General features: G+C 44.5%; 1 protein-coding gene across 1 annotated transcript in view; it reads right to left on the minus strand.

Moving 5' to 3' along the window:
- The window catches only part of LOC132780882 (fibrillin-2), a 150,186-nt gene extending 146,540 nt beyond the window's left edge, over positions 1–3,646 (minus strand). Inside the window, exon 1 of the mRNA XM_067473613.1 lies at positions 3,465–3,646. The gene's annotated coding sequence lies outside the window, so the exon portion shown is untranslated. The remainder of the gene's footprint in view (positions 1–3,464) is intronic.
- Positions 3,647–9,371: the final 5,725 nt, after the last annotated feature.

Here is a 9,371-nt window from a genome sequence, read left to right on the forward strand (position 1 = left end):
AAGGGCCAAAGAGGGAAGAAAGAAAGAAAGAAAGAAAGAAAGAAAGAAAGAAAGAGGGAGGGAGGAACAGCTCTGAACAAAGGAGTCCCTCCCAAACCTCTCTCTCCCCATAGGTTGAATGGGCTGGTGATGAGGAGAGATTCATTGACAAACTGCTGCAGGATGAGCTCCCTCCTTCCATCCCGCCCACAAAATCAAAGTTTGGGCAACTTGGTAAAACTTTTCCCCCCATGTCTTTATGTTAGAACCAATTAGGAAATAATGACACGGATCACCCAGGAACAAAAACAGTGTTGGCACAGTGTAACGAATAGTAAGACAAATAATTAAAATAATAATTAAATAATAATAATAATTAATAATAATAATAATAAGTGCAGGCGAAACGTCAGGAGAGAATGCCTCTAGACCATGGCCATACAGCCCGAAAAAACTTACAACAACCCAATTAAAATAATGATAATAATAATAATAATAAAATAATAATAAAAGAATATAAAGAATAATAACAATTAATAACAATAACAATAATATACACATCATAAGAATAATATAAAGAATAAAAAAGATAATCCTATATAAATAAAAAGGTAATGTTCGTTTGTGGGATTAACAGAACTCAAAAACCACTGGACGAATTGACACCAAATTTGGACACAAGACACCTCTCAGGCCAACGAGTGACCATCACTCATAAAAACACAGAAGAAGGGACTTAAAAAGCCCCCAAACCCCAAAAATACATTACAACGCACACGCAAAACCATATATATATATATATACACACTCACACATATATGCATATACACACACAAAACACATACACAGGAAGGAGGTAAGGAGAGAAGGAAGGAAAGAAAGATGGGTAGAGAAGGAAGGAAGAAGGAGGGAGAGAAGGAGGGAAATAAGGAGGGAAGGAGAGAAAAGGAAAGAAAGAAGGGTAGAGAAGGAAGGAAGAAGGAGGGAGAGAAAGAGGGAAAAAAGGAGAGAAGGAAAGAAAGGTAGAGAAGGAAGGAAGGAGAGAAAGAGGTTAAGAAGAAGGGAAAGAAGGAGAGAAGGAGAGAAAGAAGGAAAGAAGTGTAGAGAAGGAAGGAGGGAGAGAATGAAATAAAAAGTGAAAGAGGGAAGGAAGGAGAGAAGGAACAAAAGAGAGAAAGAGGGAGGGAGGGAGGGAAGGAAGGAAGGAAGGAAGGAAGGAGGGAAGGAAGGAAGGAAGGATGGAACCAAAGAGCAAAGGAAGTGAGAAAAGAAACAGGTAGAGAAGGAAGGAAGAAGAAGGGAAAGAAAAAGAGGGAAGGAAGGAAAGAGGAAGGGAAGGGAGAGAAAGAAAGAAGGAGGGAAGGTTGGCCACAGCAACCTGTGGCGGGTACAGCTAGTTAATAATATAAAGAATTATTATTATTATTATTATTATTATTATTATTATTATTATTTTAAAGCCCCGTACACTTTTCACAATATAAATAAGAACAATCAACAACAATAATATAAACGTAATATTGATATAAAGAATTATTATTATTTTAAAGACCCCCACACTTTTCATAATATAAATAAGAACAATCAGTAATATAATTGATACGAAGAAGAATATAAAGAATATAAAGAATCTTAATGTTATTATTACAGTTTGAAAGACTCCCCTCCCAACTTTGCCCATGCACCAGCCCCATTCATTCCCTATCTGCTTGATGCCTATGGAGGGATCCCAGGCTGAGTCTGCACTGCCACTTTCTGCCACTTTTAACCCCCAGAAGAGTCCGTCCCATTCATTCCCAGGATGGAGCTTTCTGGACACATTCCATCACTCTCGGAAGGAACCCATAATAAATAAATAAATAAATAAATAAATAAATAAATATTAATACAAATAAATAATAGTAATAAATAATAATAATAATAATAAATAATTGCAAGAGTAATCTACATTATATTAATAAAAATAATTAATAAAAATAATAAAATAATAGTAATAATAAAAATGTATTGCCGAAGGCTTTCCTGGCCGGAATCACTGGGTTGTTGTAGGTTTTTTTGGGCTATATGGCCATGTTCTAGAGGCATTGATATAGTCTTTCATTTATTAGAATTTACTGCACCAGGCTTTCTAGTAAATGAAAGACTATATCAATGCCTCTGGAACATGGCCATATAGCCCGAAAAAACCTACAACAACCCAATCATAAAAAATCATACAGAACAGCAATAATAATATCAAATAATAATAGCAATAAAGTAAAATAATAGCATTAGACAATAATAAAATAATATAATAAATAAGTACCAATAGCAATATGTAAAAACAATTAATAAAAGTAATAGTAATAAATAATAAAATAATAATAAAATAAATAATAGCAATAATATATATTAATAAAATAATTAATAAAATAATAAAATAAATAATAATAAATAGCAATCATGATGATGATGATGATGATGAGATGATTATGATGAAGAAGAATACCACCTTGTAGATCTGTCCCAAAGACAGGCAGACCAACCAGAGCAATAATATATATTAATAAAATAATTAATAAAATAATAAAATAAATAATAATAAATAGCAATCATAATGATGATGATGATGATGAAGAAGAAGAATACCACCTTGCCAACAGATTTGTCCCAAAGACAGGCAGACCAACCAGAGCAATAATATATATTAATAAAATAATAAATAAAATAATAAAATAAATAATAATAAATAGCAATCATAAGGATGATGATGATGATGATGATGATGATGATGATGATGAATACCACCTTGCCAACAGATTGGTCCCAAAGACAGGCAGACCAACCAGAGCAATAATATATATTAATAACATAATTAATAAAATAATAAAATAAATAATAATAAATAGCAATCATAATGATGATGATGATGATGATGATGATGATGAATACCACCTTGCCAACAGATCTGTCCCAAAGACAGGCAGACCAACCAGAGGCAGAGGAGAGTGCTTTAATAGCAGCACACAAAGGGAAGTTTTGGAAAGTTTTCCTTTGGACTGCAGCTCCCAAAATCCCCCTTCAACTGCGAATTGGGGCAGGAAGAAGAACAAGCATGGAGTCAGTCCCTCCTCAAACAAAACCTGGGCTCCTTCCCAAGCCTTTGAATCAGCCCAGAGACTGGAAAGGGGGAGAAAAGGAACTGGGGAGGGTGGGATTCCAAAGCATTCCCTGAGGCATAGAAAGGGAAGGAAGAAAGAGAAAGAAGAAGGAAAGGAAGAAAGAAACCTCCCTCTCTCTTTGGAGGAACAAAGGAAAGCCTTGCAGGAGAAAAAAGGAGGAGGAGAGGATGGAGCCAAGGCTCTCAAACCATTGGAAAAGCCAAAGGAAAAGTTGCCTTCCTTGCTCCCCCACTCCCCACAAAAGAGAGACAACACCACATTCCCAACCCCCTCCCCCAAAACATTTGGAAGTTTTCATTGAGAGATGATCAAGATCAATCCTACCTTTTCTGGGGGGCTCCCAAGAGCCGGAGGGTCAGCCAAGCCCAAAGGGAGAAGAAGGAAAGAGAGAAGGAGAGAAGAAAGGAGGAGAGGAAGGAAGGAAGACAATAAGGGGGAAAGAGGGGCGGAAAGGTAGTCCAAGTTGGGCAGGGGGAGGGCCTTGGAGGAAGGGGAGCCAGCCAGGGGGAGAGGGGAAAGGAAGGAAGGAAGGAAGGAGAAAGACAGGAAGAAAGGGAGAAATAAAGGAAAGAAGGAAAAGAGAGCCCCCTTCCCCAACTCTTTTTGCACTGGGGACTCACTTTAGGATCTTTCTCTTTGCAACGAGAAGGAAAGAAAAAAGGAAAGATGCTTGTCCTGCAGGGACAAAAGGGGTTGGACTGGATGGCCTTTAGTTGACCAACTCTAGGAGCCTCTCTCTCTCTCTCTCTTAAGGGGTTGGAATGGATGGCCTTTAGTAGACCCTCCTCTAGGATTCTCTCTCTCTCTCTCTCTTAAGGGGTTGGACTGGATGGCCTTCAGTAGACCCAACTCTAGGATTCTCTCTCTTTCTCAAGGGGTAGGACTGGATGGCCTTTAGGAGCCCCAACTCTAGGATTCTCTCTCTCTCTCTTAAGGGGTTGGACTGGATGGCCTTTAGGAGCCCCAACTCTAGGATCCCCAATCTCTCTTAAGGGGTTGGACTGGATAGCCTTTAGTAGATCCAACTCTAGGATTCTCTCTCTCTCTCTCATAAGGGGTTGGAGTGGATGGCCTTCAGTAGACCCAACTCTAGGATTCTCTCAAGTGTAGGACTGGATGGCCTTTAGTAGACCCAACTCTAGGATTCTTTCTCTCTCTCTTAAGGGGCTGGACTGGATGGCCTTTAGTAGACCCAACTCTAGGATTCTCTCTCTCTCTCTCTCTCTTAAGGGGTTGGACTGAATGGCCTTTAGTAGACCCAACTCTAGGATCCCCCCCCCTCTCATAAGGGGCTGGACTGGATGGCCTGTAGGAGACCCAACTCTAGGATTCTCTCTCTCTCTCCCTTAAGGGGTTGGATTGGATGGCCTTTAGTAGACCCAACTCTAGGATTCTCTCTCTCTCTCTCTTAAGGGGTTGGACTGGATGACCTTTAGTAGACCCAACTCTAGGATTCTCTCTCTCTCTCTCTTAAGGGATTGGACTGGATTACCTTTAGTAGACCCAACTCTAGGATTCTCTCTCTCTCTCTCTCTCTCTCTTAAAGGGTTGGACTAGATGGCCTTTGGTAGACCCAACTCTATGATTCTCTCTCTCTCTCTCTCTCTCACTCTCTCCCTCTTAAGGGGTTGGACTGTATGACCTTTAGTAGACCCAACTCTAGGATTCTCTCTCTCTGTGCGTCATAAGGGGTTGGACTGGATGGCCTTCAGCAGACCCAACTCCAGGATTCTCTCTTTCTCTCTTAAGGGGTTGGACTGGATGGACTTTAGTAGACCCAACTCTATGATTCTCCCTCTCTCTCTTAAGGGGCTGGACTGGATGGCCTTTAGGAGCCCCAACTCTAGGATTCTCTCTCTCTTAAGGAGTTGGACTAGATGGTCTTTAGTAGACCCAACTCTAGGATTCCCCCCCCCCCTCATAAGAGGCTGGACTGGATGGCCTGAAGGAGACCCAACTCTATGATTCTCCCTCTCTCTCTTAAGCGGGCTGGACTGGATGGCCTTTAGGAGACCCAACTATAGGATTCTCTCTCTCTCTCTTAAGGGGTTGGACTGGATGGCCTTTAGGAGCCCCAACTCTAGGATTCTATCTCTCTTAAGGAGTTGGACTAGATGGTCTTTAGTAGACCCAACTCTAGGATCCCCCCCCCCCTCTCATAAGGGACTGTACTGGATGGCCTTTACTGGACCCAACTCTAGGATTCCCCCCCCCCCCATAAGAGGCTGGACTGGATGGCCTGTAGGAAACCCAACTCTAGGATTCTCTCTCTCTCTCTTAAGGGGCTGGACTGGATGGCCTTTAGTAGACCAAACTAGGATTCTCTCTCTCTCTCTCTTAAGGAGATGGACTGGATGGCCTTTAGTTGACCCAACTCTAGGATCCTCTCTCTCTCTCTCTTAAGGGGTTGGACTGGATGGCCTTTAGTAGACCCAACTCTAGGATTCTCTCTCTCTCTCTCTTAAGGAGATGGACTGGATGGCCTTTAGTAGACCCAACTCTAGGATTCTCTCTCTCTCTCTCTCTTAAGGGGCTGGACTGGATGGCCTTTAGGAGCCCCAACTCTAGGATTCTCTCTCTCTTAAGGAGTTGGACTAGATGGTCTTTAGTAGACCCAACTCTAGGATTCCCCCCCCCCTCATAAGAGGCTGGACTGGATGGCCTGAAGGAGACCCAACTCTATGATTCTCTCTCTCTCTCTTAAGCGGGCTGGACTGGATGGCCTTTAGCAGACCCAACTCTAGGATTCTCTCTCTCTCTCTCTCTCTTAAGGGGCTGGACTGGATGGCCTTTAGGAGCCCCAACTCTAGGATCCCCCCCCCTCTCATAAGGGACTGTACTGGATGGCCTTTACTGGACCCAACTCTAGGATTCCCCCCCCCCCATAAGAGGCTGGACTGGATGGCCTGTAGGAAACCCAACTCTAGGATTCTCTCTCTCTCTCTTAAGGGGCTGGACTGGATGGCCTTTAGTAGACCAAACTAGGATTCTCTCTCTCTCTCTCTTAAGGAGATGGACTGGATGGCCTTTAGTTGACCCAACTCTAGGATCCTCTCTCTCTCTCTCTTAAGGGGTTGGACTGGATGGCCTTTAGTAGACCCAACTCTAGGATTCTCTCTCTCTCTCTCTTAAGGAGATGGACTGGATGGCCTTTAGTAGACCCAACTCTAGGATTCTCTCTCTCTCTCTCTCTTAAGGGGCTGGACTGGATGGCCTTTAGGAGCCCCAACTCTAGGATTCTCTCTCTCTTAAGGAGTTGGACTAGATGGTCTTTAGTAGACCCAACTCTAGGATTCCCCCCCCCCCCTCATAAGAGGCTGGACTGGATGGCCTGAAGGAGACCCAACTCTATGAGTCTCTCTCTCTCTCTTAAGCGGGCTGGACTGGATGGCCTTTAGCAGACCCAACTCTAGGATTCTCTCTCTCTCTCTCTCTCTTAAGGGGCTGGACTGGATGGCCTTTAGGAGACCCAACTATAGGATTCTCTCTCTCTCTCTCTTAAGGGGTTGGACTGGATGGCCTTTAGGAGCCCCAACTCTAGGATTCTATCTCTCTTAAGGAGTTGGACTAGATGGTCTTTAGTAGACCCAACTCTAGGATCCCCCCCCCTCTCATAAGGGACTGTACTGGATGGCCTTTACTGGACCCAACTCTAGGATTCCCCCCCCCCCCATAAGAGGCTGGACTGGATGGCCTGTAGGAAACCCAACTCTAGGATTCTCTCTCTCTCTCTTAAGGGGCTGGACTGGATGGCCTTTAGTAGACCAAACTAGGATTCTCTCTCTCTCTCTCTTAAGGAGATGGACTGGATGGCCTTTAGTTGACCCAACTCTAGGATCCTCTCTCTCTCTCTCTTAAGGGGTTGGACTGGATGGCCTTTAGTAGACCCAACTCTAGGATTCTCTCTCTCTCTCTCTTAAGGAGATGGACTGGATGGCCTTTAGTAGACCCAACTCTAGGATTCTCTCTCTCTCTCTCTCTTAAGGGGCTGGACTGGATGGCCTTTAGGAGCCCCAACTCTAGGATTCTCTCTCTCTTAAGGAGTTGGACTAGATGGTCTTTAGTAGACCCAACTCTAGGATTTCCCCCCCCCCCCCCTCATAAGAGGCTGGACTGGATGGCCTGAAGGAGACCCAACTCTATGATTCTCTCTCTCTCTCTTAAGCGGGCTGGACTGGATGGCCTTTAGCAGACCCAACTCTAGGATTCTCTCTCTCTCTCTCTCTTAAGGGGCTGGACTGGATGGCCTTTAGGAGCCCCAACTCTAGGATTCTATCTCTCTTAAGGAGTTGGACTAGATGGTCTTTAGTAGACCCAACTCTAGGATTCCCCCCCCCCCTCTCTCATAAGGGACTGTACTGGATGGCCTTTACTGGACCCAACTCTAGGATTCCCCCCCCCCCCATAAGAGGCTGGACTGGATGGCCTGTAGGAAACCCAACTCTAGGATTCTCTCTCTCTCTCTTAAGGGGCTGGACTGGATGGCCTTTAGTAGACCAAACTAGGATTCTCTCTCTCTCTCTCTCTTAAGGAGATGGACTGGATGGCCTTTAGTTGACCCAACTCTAGGATCCTCTCTCTCTCTCAAGGGGCTGGACTGGATGGCCTTTAGTAGACCAAACTAGGATTCTCTCTCTCTCTCTCTTAAGGAGATGGACTGGATGGCCTTTAGTTGACCCAACTCTAGGATCCTCTCTCTCTCTCTCTTAAGGGGTTGGACTGGATGGCCTTTAGTAGACCAAACTAGGATTCTCTCTCTCTCTCTTAAGGGGCTGGACTGGATGGCCTTTAGTAGACCCAACTAGTTTTTTCTCTCTCTCTCTCTCTCTCTCTCTCTCTTAAGGGGCTGGACTGGATGGCCTTTAGTAGACCCAACTAGTTTTCTCTCTCTCTCTCTCTCTCTCTCTCTCTTAAGGGGCTGGACTGGATGGCCTTTAGTAGACCCAACTCTAGGATTCTCTCTCTCTCTCTTAAGGGGCTGGACTGGATGGCCTTTAGTAGACCAACTAGGACTCTCTCTCTCTCTCTCTCTCTCTCTCTTAAGGGGCTGGACTGGATGGCCTGTAGGAGACCCAACTCTAGGATTCTCTCTCTCTCTCTTAAGGGGCTGGACTGGATGGCCTTTAGTAGACCAACTAGAATTCTCTCTCTCTCTCTCTCTCTCTCTCTTAAGGGGCTGGACTGGATGGCCTTTAGTAGACCCAACTCTAGGATTCTCTCTCTCTCTCTCTCTCTCTCTCTTAAGGGGCTGGACTGGATGGCCTTTAGTAGACCAACTAGGATTCTCTCTCTCTCTCTCTCTCTCTTAAGGGGCTGGACTGGATGGCCTGTAGGAGACCCAACTCTAGGATTCTCTCTCTCTCTCTCTTAAGGGGTTGGACTGGATGACCTTTAGTAGACCCAACTCTAGGATTCTCTCTCTCTCTCTCTCTCTCTTAAGGGGTTGGACTGGATGGCCTTTAGTAGTCCCAACTCTAGAATTCTCTCTCTCTCTCTTAAGGGGTTGGACTCGATGACCTTTAGTAGACCCAACTCTAGGATTCTCTCTCTCTCTCTCTTAAGGGGTTGGACTGGATGACCTTTAGTAGACCCAACTCTAGGATTCTCTCTCTCTCTCTCTTAAGGGGTTGGACTGGATGGCCTTTAGTAGTCCCAACTCTAGAATTCTCTCTCTCTCTCTTAAGGGGTTGGACTGGATGACCTTTAGTAGACCCAACTCTAGGATTCTCTCTCTCTCTCTCTTAAGGGGTTGGACTGGATGGCCTTTAGTAGACCCAACTCTAGGGTTCTCTCTTTCTCTCTCTCTCTCTCTCTTAAGGGGCTGGACTGGATGGCCTTTAGTAGACCCAACTCTAGGATTCTCTCTCTCTCTTAAGGGGCTGGACTTAATGGCCTTTAGCAGACCCAACTCTAGGATTCTCTCTCTCTCTCTTAAGCGGCTGGACTAGATGGCCTTTAGTGGCCCCTTCTCGAATTCTATCTATCATCTATCTATCAATCTCTACTTTTCTTAAGGGGCTAGACTGGGTGATCTTTAGAGGTCCCTTCTAACTCTAGGGTTCTATATCTCAGAGATCACAACAGATCTATAGCTGGATGGCCATCTATCAGGGGGACTTTGATGGTGGCTTTCAGGAAGAAGCAGGTTGGACTGGATAGCCTTTAGCGGTCCCTTCATACAATAGGATTCTATGACCAAGAACCATCGCATTGCAAGGCCTTTCCCATTCG

Source organism: Anolis sagrei, chromosome X (assembly GCF_037176765.1).
Source record: "Anolis sagrei isolate rAnoSag1 chromosome X, rAnoSag1.mat, whole genome shotgun sequence".
Classification (NCBI taxonomy): Eukaryota; Metazoa; Chordata; class Lepidosauria; order Squamata; family Dactyloidae; genus Anolis; species Anolis sagrei.